Raw genomic sequence first — 12,905 nt, forward strand, 5'->3', positions numbered from 1 at the left:
AGCCTCTCTCCGCTCCCAACAGCCTCTCTCCGCTCCCAATAGCCTCCGTAGTTCCCAAAAGCCTTTCTTCTTCTCCAGGTCTACCTCTTATGCTCCTGGCAACAGTTTCCAGGTAGGCCTCCCACACCCAGCACCACACTTACTCAGTTCAGCTGGGGGTTATAAGTTGACCACCAGTTATCAACCCACTACAGCTTTCTTGATGGGAACTTGGCTTTCCTCATCATTGGAGGAGCTCAGGACCTCACTGTTGTTGAGGATGGCTGTGGTACCTTTCAGGAGAGCTCTGGTTCTTACTTTGAGTACTACTTCCTGGCTCCAGTTCAGATTTCTTCTCAGCCTTCTAGCACAGATCCTTCCTCCCACTGGCACAGACTTTCTAGGTTCCACCACTGATCTCTGGGCCTTCCAGTGCAGATCCCTGAAACAGGCCTGTGTGAGACATTGTCATGGACTCGTGGGAGGCAAGGTGATGGGCTCTCGGTTTTCAGCTGGACTCTTGCGAGACATTACTGTAAGAACCTGGCTGTCAGCTGGATTCTTTGGTCTTTAGTATGTGGACAGATTTCCTGCACTCTCTTTGTATATGATTTTTTGGGTGACTATTATAAAATAATCTTATAGTTAAGTGTCCTGTATTGTATTGTTTCCCCTTGCAAAACCTCAAACTATAACAGAGCTCTTGGGCAGGGGCAGGACTGTCATGGTAAGGTAGAGGTGGCTTCAGTATTGACCAAGGGCAGTTCTTGAAGGAAGGGAGCACTGGTCAGCATCCTCAGCAGCTGGGGATGAGAACTAGCTAGTGAAGGAATCTGGATGGGCCACTATAGCAGCTGCTGCAAACAGTAATGGGTGATGTATCTTAGTCACGAAGCTGCCTTTGTGCTAGGTTGATCTTTCTAACCCTTGTATGAGAACTGTCAACATAGAGGTCTAAGTGATCCTTTTCATTATGTTAGGGAGAGTTACTTTTCTGCCCAAAATCCTGCAGGGGCTTCCTACCTCACTCAATGAAGAAGCCAGAGTCCTTACAACCAATGACCCATAAGCCCTCTGTGATTCATATCTTCCCAATTCCATCACAGAAGAGGCAGCTCTTCCAACAGCTTTATGCCATAAGGGTCTATGTTTGAGATGAGCCCTTTTTCTGAATCAATAGTAAAATTCCATTCCCTCCAGGGACATGTGGAGTCAGCTGATAAGCTTACTCTCCTGATTTGAAACTTCCTCTTTATTTTTGCCATTTGGGAAGTTCGGTGTCCCTCATGCTTGATGTCATTTCTGTGGTATTCTATCCAGCATTACTAAAACCTTTATTTGAAAGAGATCCAAATTGGTCCAGTTCACTGTTTCCATAACTGGAAGTGATATAGGAGAAATGTAACAACTCCAAACCTGCTAGATGTTAGATGTGCCAAGTTTGTGCTCCCACAACATGCTGGAACGAAGTCATGAACCAAAGGAAGAAGTTAGGAGAGTTCTATTGGAAATTGGAGTTCTATTGGAGAGAAGACCAGTTCCTGGGTTTCCAGGAGGGCTCCCAAATTGGGTGGCCACTGAGGACCTCTGTCAGGGGTAATTTCACAACATGGGTTAAACATGGGTCAAACTATCATCAACTGATAGGATTATAACTGCTTAGCTAATATTGATCCAACAGGGAAATGAGTCAAGTAGCAGGGGAACATGGAAAGAACAAAGGCATCTGGGCAAGGGATGAGTCCAGATGCTGTGTTCACCTACCTGGTGACTGAAGCCTATCTGGACTTACTTGACCAAGTGGTGCTAATTATAATATAATTTCAGGTTATTCTTTATCCCTTAGGAAGGAGTGTAGTCTTGGCCATTGCATCTTCCTCTTGAGGCCTGGCTTTCTGTAGATGCACCCCCAGCAATAATTCTGATGTCTTTATTTTTGTGTTGACTTCCTTGAGAGCCCAGTCCCTCTCTGACTGTATATTAATTTCTATATAACTTAGCTGTCTATAATAGAAGTGCACTTATTTCTTCAGTTATAGGATATCTCTTGAATTCTTCTTAAAAATCCATTCCACCATATTTCTCTGGTGAAAATGTTGCCCATTTCTTGAACATGTTAAAAGTAGTCATTTTATAGTCCTGTAAAAAGACTCTTTTAACTCTAATGCCTAGGTCATCTGTGGGTTTGTAGCTACAGTGGTACCTCAGTTCATGAACTTAATTCTTTCCAAGATTCTGGTCAAATCAAACTGGACAAGAATTGAATCAAAGTTCCACTTAAGGTCAGTAGTGCGCCTAACCATTGAATTTGATTTGGTTTTCATCCAGTTTGGTTTGTGACCAGGATTGTGGAAAAATTGAGTTCATGAACCAAGGTACCACTGTATTACTTGATGTTTTTGATGTTTTTTTATTCTCATCATCAATATAAACCCTGCAGGTCTACACATTTCTTATTATTTGATAGACTTAGTACACAAAAAACCTATTGATGCTGTATATATGTTAATCTTCCATGAAGTTTCCTTCTTGCCTTGTTATATATATACAGAAGCTGTTTACCTCACTTCTATCAAGCATTGAGGTGAGTCCGGTCCAAGTCATACTTAAAAAAAAAAAACTTTGAGGAATACTTGACAAAATAATTTTTACATAATTAAAGCACACAATTTAATGCATTTTTCACATTTATACTCGAAAAAACCATCACCACACATTAATGAACACATCCAACACTCATAAAAGTTACCTAATTTTTTTGTTTTTTATTGTAAAGAAAAAAATAATAACAACAAAGGCAAAAAAACCACAAAAACAATAAAAATGATACAGGATTTCTCTAATGTTCTTTTATAAGCCCTCCCTCTCCACTCCTTTGCCTGAAACCACAGATCTGCTTTCTGTTGCTGTACACTGATTTACATTTTCAATATATTTATATGAATGGAAATGTACAGTATTACTAACTTTACCTAGTTTCTTTCCTTTTTTAGTTTTTAGATTTTTTTTGTACTGGGAATCGAACTCAGGACCTTGTGCTTGCTAGGAAGGTGCTCGTAGCACTGAGCTGCATCCCAGCCCCCCTAGTTTCTTTCATTTAGCACGATTATCTTTGAATTTTTCTGTGTTATATCAACAGTTATTGCCTTTTAATTGCTGATACATTATTGATGATTGTGTTTTATTGTATGGATATACTGTAATTTGTTTATCCATATATTTGTTGACAAATTTGGGGGTTAGTTATAATTTGGGTTATTACAAATAAAACTGCTATGAATGTTTATTGGCAGGTTTTTGTATGAACTATTTTTTTATGTAGCAAGAAAAGTAATGTCTAGTTCAGTGTTTTCCTAGGTAAGTGTTTCCTTTTCAAAATAATTCTTAAATAATTTTCTAAAATGTATGACTTTTTTTCCACAATTGTTATACAGATTTAATGCAATCCTGATCAAAATACCATTAGCCTACCTCAAAGAAGCAGAGAAAATACTCCTAAAATTTATACAGAACCAGAAGAGACCTAGAATAGCAATGGCAATCCTGGGAAACAAAAGCAAGGCAGGATACATCACAATCCATGACTGGAAATTATACTACAAAGCTACTGTGATAAAATAAGCATGGTACTGGCAAAGAATAGACCTGAGGACCAGTGGAACAGATTAGAAGATGCAGACACAACTACAAACACACTCAGCCACCTTATCTTTGACAAAGGGGCCAAACATGTTCACTGAAAGAAAGCCTGTTTAATAAATGGTGCTGGAAAAACTGGCTCTCTACATGCTGAAGACTAAAACTAGATCCGTGTCTATCACCATGCACTAAACTAAAGTCAGAATGGATCAAAGATTTAAATATTAAAGCAGAAATACTAGATCTACTAGAACAGAAAGTAGGTCCAAGGCTTGAAGACATAGAGGCAGGCACAGTCTTCATGAACAAAACCCAATCTGTGTGGGAAACACTTCAAAGAATCAACAATTGGAATCTCATCCTATTAAAAAGCTTTTGTACATCAAAAGAAATCACCAATAAGTGAAAAGACAAACCACAGAGTGGGAAAATCCAGTCACCCCCCTCCTGGGTATTTTCCCAGAAGAATTAAAAACATCATACCACAGGAATATATGTGCACCCATGTTTCTAGCAGCACAATTTGTCAGAGCAAAATCTTGGAAACAACCTAAATACCCACCAACTGAGGAATGGATAAGAAAAAATGTAGTATTTTTACACAATGGAGTATTACGCAGCTATAAAGATAAACTCAAAGCTTTTATAGGGGTAAATGGAGCAACTAGAGACCATACTCATAAGTGAAATAAATCAGACCCGCATGTGTAAACATTGTGTTGTCTGCCTAGTGTAAGAACCTGAAAGAGTAAATAAAACTGAAAGGTATAATAGATATTGTGAAAGGGAAAGAAACTGCTCATAGGAAAGAACAACTGGGATGAGGGAAAGGAGAAAAGAAAGAAAGAAGGAAAGGAAAATACACACACACACAGAAGATAGCTAAGATAATTGTACTACTAATTTCTATTGGTTTATTGAAAGGAATAGTTAGTGTTTGTTTGATCAATCTTGCATGCCTAGATCCGGTAATCTGAGCAACTACTTTGAAGATAACAATATGTCACAGAGCAACCATTGTTGATTTTCTATCATCTTGTTTTGAAATTCTGTATCTTTTTTATAGTTTTTGTGTTGTTTTTTGTTATTTTGTTTTCGTTCTTTTCTCTTTAAAATAATAACGAATAAATAAAATGTACAGCATTTTAAATCCCTTAGTGTGCATGAGCTCTGGTTGCTCTAATTTCTTGCAGACCTTTTGTAATGTCAGTCTTCAAAATTTTATCCATTCTTAAATGCGCATTTAAGAGTACACTACTGTAGTTTTCAACTGCATTTCTCTAATGACTAATGGTATTTAGCATTTTTTTGTATACTTCTATACTTCTACCTATCTTTGGTGAGATGACTTTTCAAGTTGTTTCTTCCTTGTATTATTAGGGTATTTGTTTTATTTTTTTTTAGGGTACTTGTTTTATTACTGAATTGTTTTTTGTTTTTTTTTTTTGGTTTTTTGTTTTGCTGCTGGGAATCAACTTCAAGGTCTTTACACTGAGCCACATCCCAGGACCTTTTAAAAGTTCCTCTTTATTTGGACATGCAGTCTCCCTCAGCTGCTGAATTTCCCGGGTTGGGCTCATATTTTCTGTCCTTCTGCTTCAGCCTCCCTGAATGCTGGGATTACAGGTGTGCACTACCATGGCCCACATATTACTGAGTCTTATGAGTTCTTTATATTCTAGGTATAAGTCTTTTATCAGATTTATGATCTACAAATAATCTCTCAACATGTGGTTTGTCTTTTCATTTGCTTACTAATTTCTTTGAAGAGCAAAAATCCTTCATTCTGATGAAGTTCCATCTGTAACTTCATTCTTTCTTTTTCTTTTAGTAGATCATTGTCTTGGTATTATATCAAAGAAATCTTTGCTGAATTTGAGTCATAAAGGTATAATCCTGTTTTTTTCTACAAGTTCTATTGCTTCAGGGCTTTCATAAGGTTTATGATCCATTTGGGGGTTTTAAAGAGTATGTTGTGAGAGTGGATCAAAATTAATTTTTTTGCATATGGATATGTCAATTTATCTAGTAGAATTTGTTGAAAAGATCCTTTCCGCGCTGAACTGTCTTTTCATCTCTACTGAAAATCTGCTGTCCATACATGTTGGTTTACTTCTCTATATTCCATTCTGCTCCATTTTTCTGTTGGCCTGTTTTATACCAAGTCTACACTTCTTAATGAATGTTGTTCCATTATAATAAATCTTCTAACTTTGGTCTTCTTGTTTATAGTTGTTTGGGCTATTTGTCAGCCTATGAACTTATATAGGAGTTTTAGAATTAGTTTTTAAAAATTCTCTTCCTTACATCCTATTCTGTTAAAATTCAACTCATTTCTTAACTGCGTAGCCTCGTTTTCTAAAGCATTGTTGAAGATCCCAGGTGAAAAGAATTCCTGAGCTGCATTCACACTTCATAATATTTGTATTGCCTTTATTTATATTTGGCTATATATACACATGTCTGATCTATTCTACCTTACAGCAAACATCTGAAGACCTGGACTGCTGGCTTGTTCTGTATGCTGAAAGAAACTAATTTATAGTTTGGTACAGTGAGCCTTGTGTTAAAAGAAACTGCTAGAAGACAACCAGCTCATTTTCTGCATATTGTCAAACAACCTAATTAATTTAGAAGTGTTGATTTGATTGTTTGATATGTCCAAGGTCTTTCAGTTTTATTTTACTGCTTCTACTGTACTTAACGAGTAATGGGAAAATTATTATTTCCCAAATACCCAAGCATACTCTAATTGACTTGTGATGACAGTTATATGCAGCTGTGTTTTAACAATCTATTTTTGTTAATGTCCTTTCTCATTATGGACTACTTGGGCAGAATGTTATATCCCAGCCTTAAAAATATCGAAGATTTCTGGGTGTAGGGGCACATGTGTGTAATCCCAGCACTTGGGAGCCTAAGGCAGGAGGATCGCTGCGAGTTCAAGGCCAGCCCCAATTATCAAGCGAGACCCTATCTCAAAAAACAAAACAAAACAACCCCAAATACCAAAGATATCTGACTACCAGGCAGCAGCACCTTAACTTAGGTCTACTGTACGTCCACTGCTCTCCTCCAGCCCTATTCTTGTGTTCCTTTTGAGGTCATTACTGTTGTGTCCTTGTCCTCTAAAAGCCTGCTATTTTCATGAAGAGATTTTTGTCTGGAGTAAAATCATATCCTTCTTAGGGAGGAAATTCAGCCCAGTGATCTGGCAGCATGGAAATAGGCTTAGCCTACGTTTTGTAGAATGTAGACAGTTCCACACTTACTAGGAACAAATACAATGAGGAAAATATGTTAACACCTAAAAAGATAGCAGAATTACTATGTATATGAATAAAAAACCAGCTTTCCTTTCATACTCAGGCATTATGCTGTTGTGACATGCACCTGGGAAATGGTTTCTTATAGGAGCAATTTAACATTCAGGACACTTTTTTATTTGGTTGCTTTTTTTTTTCCTTATCTTTTCATGTTCATTGCATTCAGTGAGATTACATGAATCCTCCCTAATTACAGCACAGTACTAATCTTTAGTAGAGCATTATTTCTGCTTAAGGGCTGGTCGACAATTTTTTAGAGGATATAAGTGCTGTCAGATTTTCATCCTAAAGTAGAACTTTGGTTGGACGATTAAAGAAAATTTACATTCAAATCTTAAATACATAGATGTAAAATTCAAAGATGATTAAACACCATATCAGTCATTTACCTTCAAGCTTATTTCTGGGCAGCTTCATCGTGATTCCCTCTTTCTTGGAGCCATTTAAAACCTGTGCTATCAGCGTCACCCACCAATGTGAGTGAATCCTAGGGGAATAAAGGTACGGCCCCGCCAGGGATGTGTGTGTGAGTGTGTGTATACAATGACAACCCTAAACAGGCAATAGATGGCGAAAATCCCACTTCAGGAAGAAGGAGAACCTGGTGTGATGAGAAAAGGGCATGGTAAGAAAGGCTCACGTGGAAAAGGGAGCACATGAGCAAAGGCATTGACCTGTGAAGATACTGTCGTACACAGCCAGAAGTCCTTAGCAGATGTGGTTTAATTAAGGACTTTCATATGAGAAGCTAGGAAAAGAGCCTGTTTTATCCAAGTGGATCCACTCTAATCCCGTGAGTAGGTCCTTAATTGGAGAACTTCTCCCATCTGAGTTTCGAGTGAGAGGGAGACGTGGCCATTGCTGGCTATGAAGAAGGAGATAGAAAGGAAGGCACAAACCAAGGGGTCTGAGTGGTGTGCAGACGCTACGCGGGCGAAGCAGCGAATCAGATTCTCCACTAGAGCTGCGGGAGAGGACGCAATCCTGCTGATGCTTTGATTTTAGCTGATAAGAACTGCGCTGCACCTCTGACCCACACCACTGTAAGGCAGTAAATTTGTGTTGTTTGTGGCAAGTTGTTACAGCTGCAATAGTACACTGTATGGAGAGGATTCATGTAAGAGATGGGAGGTCTGGTGTGGAGTGTGGGAAGGAAGGCTGGGCTCAAACTTGAGTGGAATTTTGAAGGCAAGGGCAAGCAAGGTCTCTGATGTTTACAGCTGAAAATTCGAAGTGGGAAGGTGGTATGTGACAAGCAGAGTTTTGGGAACTACCTGCCAATGCTGTTGCAGCTTCTTGGGGGTGAGGGGAGTGCTGGGTCACAATCAGGTAAGCCTGTACTGGAAAAGCAAGCAAGAAAATGGTGACAGGGCTGTAGTAAGGAAAATGGAGAGACTGGCAGATAGAATCATTGCTCAGTATATACAGGCGGTGACGACACAACATTTACAGCTTTCAATGATACAACCTGGGGGCTGGGGATTTAGCTCAGCGGCACAGCGCCTGCCCAGCAAGCGCAAGGTCATGAGTTCGATTCCTGGTACAGGGGTGGGGGAATGATACAACCTGCTGTGGGACACGTCATAGGTTTGCTACAGCTGGTATAGGGAATTGGTTCCAAGATCCCCTCTGACCCTTAAATTCCAGAATCTTTCAATGCTATAGTCCAGTGATGGCCAACCTTTTAGAGCTCTGAGTGACAGCCAGCCGCCTGTGACATGGGTACCATAGGTTTGCTACCACTGCTATTGTCCCTTACATAAAACCCATATTTGGCTGGTGTGATGGCACACGTCTGAATCCCAATATGCTGGGAAGCTGAGGCACGAGGATCTCAGGTTCGAGCCTAGCCTGGCCAACTTAGTGGGACTCTGCCTCAAAATGAAAAACAGACAAATAGACTGAGAATATAGCTCAGTGGGAAAATCCTGGGTTCAATCCCCAGTACTGCACGGTGAAAGGCAGTATTTGCATATGACCTACACATAGCTGTCCTGTACTTCATCTGTAAGTAATTTACAATACCTATCACAGTGCAAATGCTATAGGTGTAGTTGTACTGTATTGTTCTGTGGTGTTCAGTACAGATGCAGGTTTTTCTAATATTTGTAGTCTGGGTGTGGAAGCTGTGGGTGTGGATGGCCATTGACATTAATCACAGAGAAAATCTCTCTATAGTAGGGTGAGAAAAATTGGGTTTATTTGTAGAATAAATTGAGTTAATAAATTCAGGTAAAGGAGATATGGTGGAGCCTTTACAGAGAAGCAGACATGGAATGGAGGGGAAGATTTTACAACATGTGCGTCCTGGGGCACAAAAGAGGTCAAAGCGCAGTGCGAGTCTGAGCAAATAAATTCATCTCAGCGAAGTGCGGGCTGCACTCCAACCTCTCCTGGTCCCCTGACAAAGATCCCACCAGCAGCTGTGAGGGCCCAAGGCCCAAGCCAGGGGAGTGGGTGTCGGCCCTTTCTCACCATGGCTCCTTTCACAGATTCCTGGTAAGAGCAGAATAGGTGTGAAGACGCGAACATGCACATGGCTGGTCATGCCAACAGCCCCCAGACAGTGGGATCATTCCACTTAGTTTTTTTCCAATAAAGAGGCTCAATTTTTCCCTGCTATACACCAATTCTTTCCCTCAGGACTCTACTTTTGTTGTCCTTGGAAGTTCTTCCCAAAAATTGTTTCTAGATTTTTCTCTAAAAAGAATTTACATAAAGCATATGTAGTTCTGGTTCTGTTATCTCTATCTACATCTGCATAGGAGTTTTTCACTGCAGTATCAATATCATAAAGTGTCTGCTTCTCCATAAAGGCTACCCTGTATCTTTTTTATGTGAATTGATTCATTCAATTTGTTCTACAAATAAACCCAGTATCTGTCATCCTCCTTATAGATATTCTCTGTGATGAATATTTTTTTCTCAAGAAACTTAATCCTTACAATTTTATGAATTTAAATGTAAGTGGGAGAGAGGAATGTTTTTCCCTATTTGTACTATTTATGTGGTTGTCATGGAAGCTTTCAACAAACCTACATAGAGGAAAAGTGGACCTACTATGGTTTAGACTAGAAATGGATGAAACAGATTAATTCAGGCTATGCCTAATCCTTTATCAAGTTGGACAGGTGCTAAGAAATACATGTGTTTTTGATTAAAGACTTTTCTTTGGAAACTGAAAGGCTATCAGTGGCTCCAAATACTGAAATAGAATTCCCGTAACTTGGAAAGGGTGAGAAAGTGTGAGAATTTCACTCCTTCCTCCATTCACTGCCAATGAACTCTTTAAAGCAAGGATGGCCACCGAGGAGCTAGATGACTACAAAATGTCTTTTTCTGAGTAAGAATATCTCTGTGGAACAATGTTCCTAGGGATCTTGGACCTAATTAGAGCCTTAGAAGGTGTGAGCAGTAAAGAGGAATCTATTTTTTACTAATTTGGCATAGAAACAAATGTAGGGTTCTATAACACGGAAGAGGACAGGACCCCTGTAATAAAGCCTGTATTTCTTGGGGTTTATAAGTAGACGCTAGCTACAGCATGCTGGGGGTTCAGATGTAATCATAAGTGTCTCTGCACAAAAGCAGCAAGCCAGATGGAGCAGGCGTGACAGAAATGGCAAGTAATGAAAATGTTGTATTGCCTGTACCAATACACCAAAACAAATCTCATTCTTCTGTGTGGCTAATATGCTTCAATAAAAGCAAGTGCTTCCTTAGGGTTAAGGTGATAATGACATAGATTTGTCAAATTCTTTCATGAAAATACCTTTAAACCCAAGAATCATCAACAGAAATTTCAATTATTCCTCCAGTTGAAATGGCTTTAAAACTGAGCATAAACTGAATAATTTTGATGTTGACATAAAAAATATTACAGGAGCAGCCCGGCTCAAATGCTTGCTTACGTAAAATTCAAGTAAAGAATCTTTGAAAAATGTTCATATTCTAGAAAATAGCTAGCCCTTCAAAGACATGGGTAATAATAGGAGCCCTAAATCATTTTGGTGTTACTGTGAAGGTTTCCAATCAGAAGGAGGACAATCTCAATTGATATCCAAGATTATACATATATATATATATTTTTTTTTTATCAAAAAGTATACTAATTTAAATTTGTGGAAAAGTGGCTATCTGACCATGAAAATTAATTTTGAACAGTTAAAGTTTTTTAATCTAACAAATATGTTTTCTTGTTCTTAGAATTGGACCTCTAACTTTTGCATAAAAATATTAAGGCATTTTATGAGTTGTTTAACTTGGTCTATGATTAAAATACATGTTCACACATTACATAGGGAAAAAGTAGTGAGCTATTTTATCCTAGTAAGGTTCCTGAAGGGAAGCACTGTGGAGGCTGTGCCTCACGACTTGGTGAGGAGGATGGAACTGGAAGATGTGTCAGTCAGGGGTCTCCAAAGAAACAGAGCCAATCGTATATATGTAGAAGTATGAGAGGGGATTTATTGCAGGACTTGGCTCACGTAATTATGAAGGCTGAGAAGTGCCACTGCACCATGTTTGCAAGCTGTAGAACTAGGGAAGCTAGTGGGGTAGCTCAGTCTAAGGCTAAGTGCAAGTCCTAGAGTAGAAAGGTCCAAAAATCCTGGAGGTCTGCTGTCCAACAGCAGAGGAAATGGCTGTCCCAGCTCCAGAAGAGAAGCGCTGTTCTCTTGTCCTTGTGTTCTACCAGAGCCGCTGTCTTGGTTACTTTTTTCTCGCTGCTGGGACAAAATACCTGATGCCCAAAATTAAGGAAGGAAAGGTTTATTTCGCTTACAGTTCATGGAAGTTTCAGCCCGTACTTGGCAGATTATAAGGCAGAGTGGCACATGGCAACAGCTCAGGTGGCAGAACACAGCTAAGCAACAACCACACACCAGGGCGGAATGGGGGAGGAATGCCCCAAGCACTCTTTTCCTCTCCCTTACATATGCAAACTATCCACCCCAGGGCGGGTGTATCTCTCACACCCATATTCAAACTCTAATAGCCTGCCCCTCGAGGCTTTGGGGGGACACACAGATTCAAACCATAACAGCCGCCTCAACCATTTAGACAATACCCTCCCACACTGGGTCAACGAGGTTGGATCTTGCTTACTCATAGTTCACTGACTGAAATACCAATCTCTTGTGAAGATGACTTCACAGATAGGCCCAGAAATAGTGCTTCACTAGATGTCTGGACATTAACCCAGTCAAGATGACACCTAGAATTAGACATTAGAAGTCTACTTCTTGTCAACTTCTCACCCATATGTACTCCTTATACCATATTTAATATCCTTATAAAGGCAATAACAAGGTAATGATTCCACATAGTACAACTGTCCTATGTGCAGGACTAACCCTTTTCCCTAGAAGAGGAGGTAAAGTCCTTGGGTAATATTTACTCTTCCGATATCCTGAAACTAAGATGTAAAATTGGTAATACTTCAATAATGATATAAATACATTGCATGTTACATGGTAAGAGGCAGGAAAAGATGTTTGTTTAATGTCTGTGTTCACACAGATACACTCACAACATAGGAAATATTTATGATTGCTCCAGTCTTTGTTTCCATATATGGCCTTCTGGAGAATTCATCCTATTTTTTCAGGGCACTGTAACCTACCTGGCACTGTAACTGCATCTTACAACAAGTCAGCTGCTTCAGGACAGTGGGCAACATGGTAAGACCAGTAAATTCTATCAGCATGTGGCCTCTGCCACACTTTGGCTGTGAAGTAATTTCCTTAGTCAAAAGCAGTGCTGTGAGGGACACCATCATGGTGGATAAGGCAGCCTGTAAGTCCATGGATGGTAGTTTGGGCATTAGCATTGCATGCTGTAAAGTAAAACTCATATCCAGAGTATCCATTCCAGCAAAGACAAATATTGCCCCTTCTGTGATGTAAGAGGTCCAATGATATCAACCTGCCACCATGCAGCTGCTGATCACCCTGAGGGATG

The sequence above is a fragment of the Chinchilla lanigera genome, unplaced genomic scaffold, assembly GCF_000276665.1.
Source record: "Chinchilla lanigera isolate Chin_1 unplaced genomic scaffold, ChiLan1.0 scaffold00010, whole genome shotgun sequence".
Taxonomy (NCBI): Eukaryota; Metazoa; Chordata; class Mammalia; order Rodentia; family Chinchillidae; genus Chinchilla; species Chinchilla lanigera.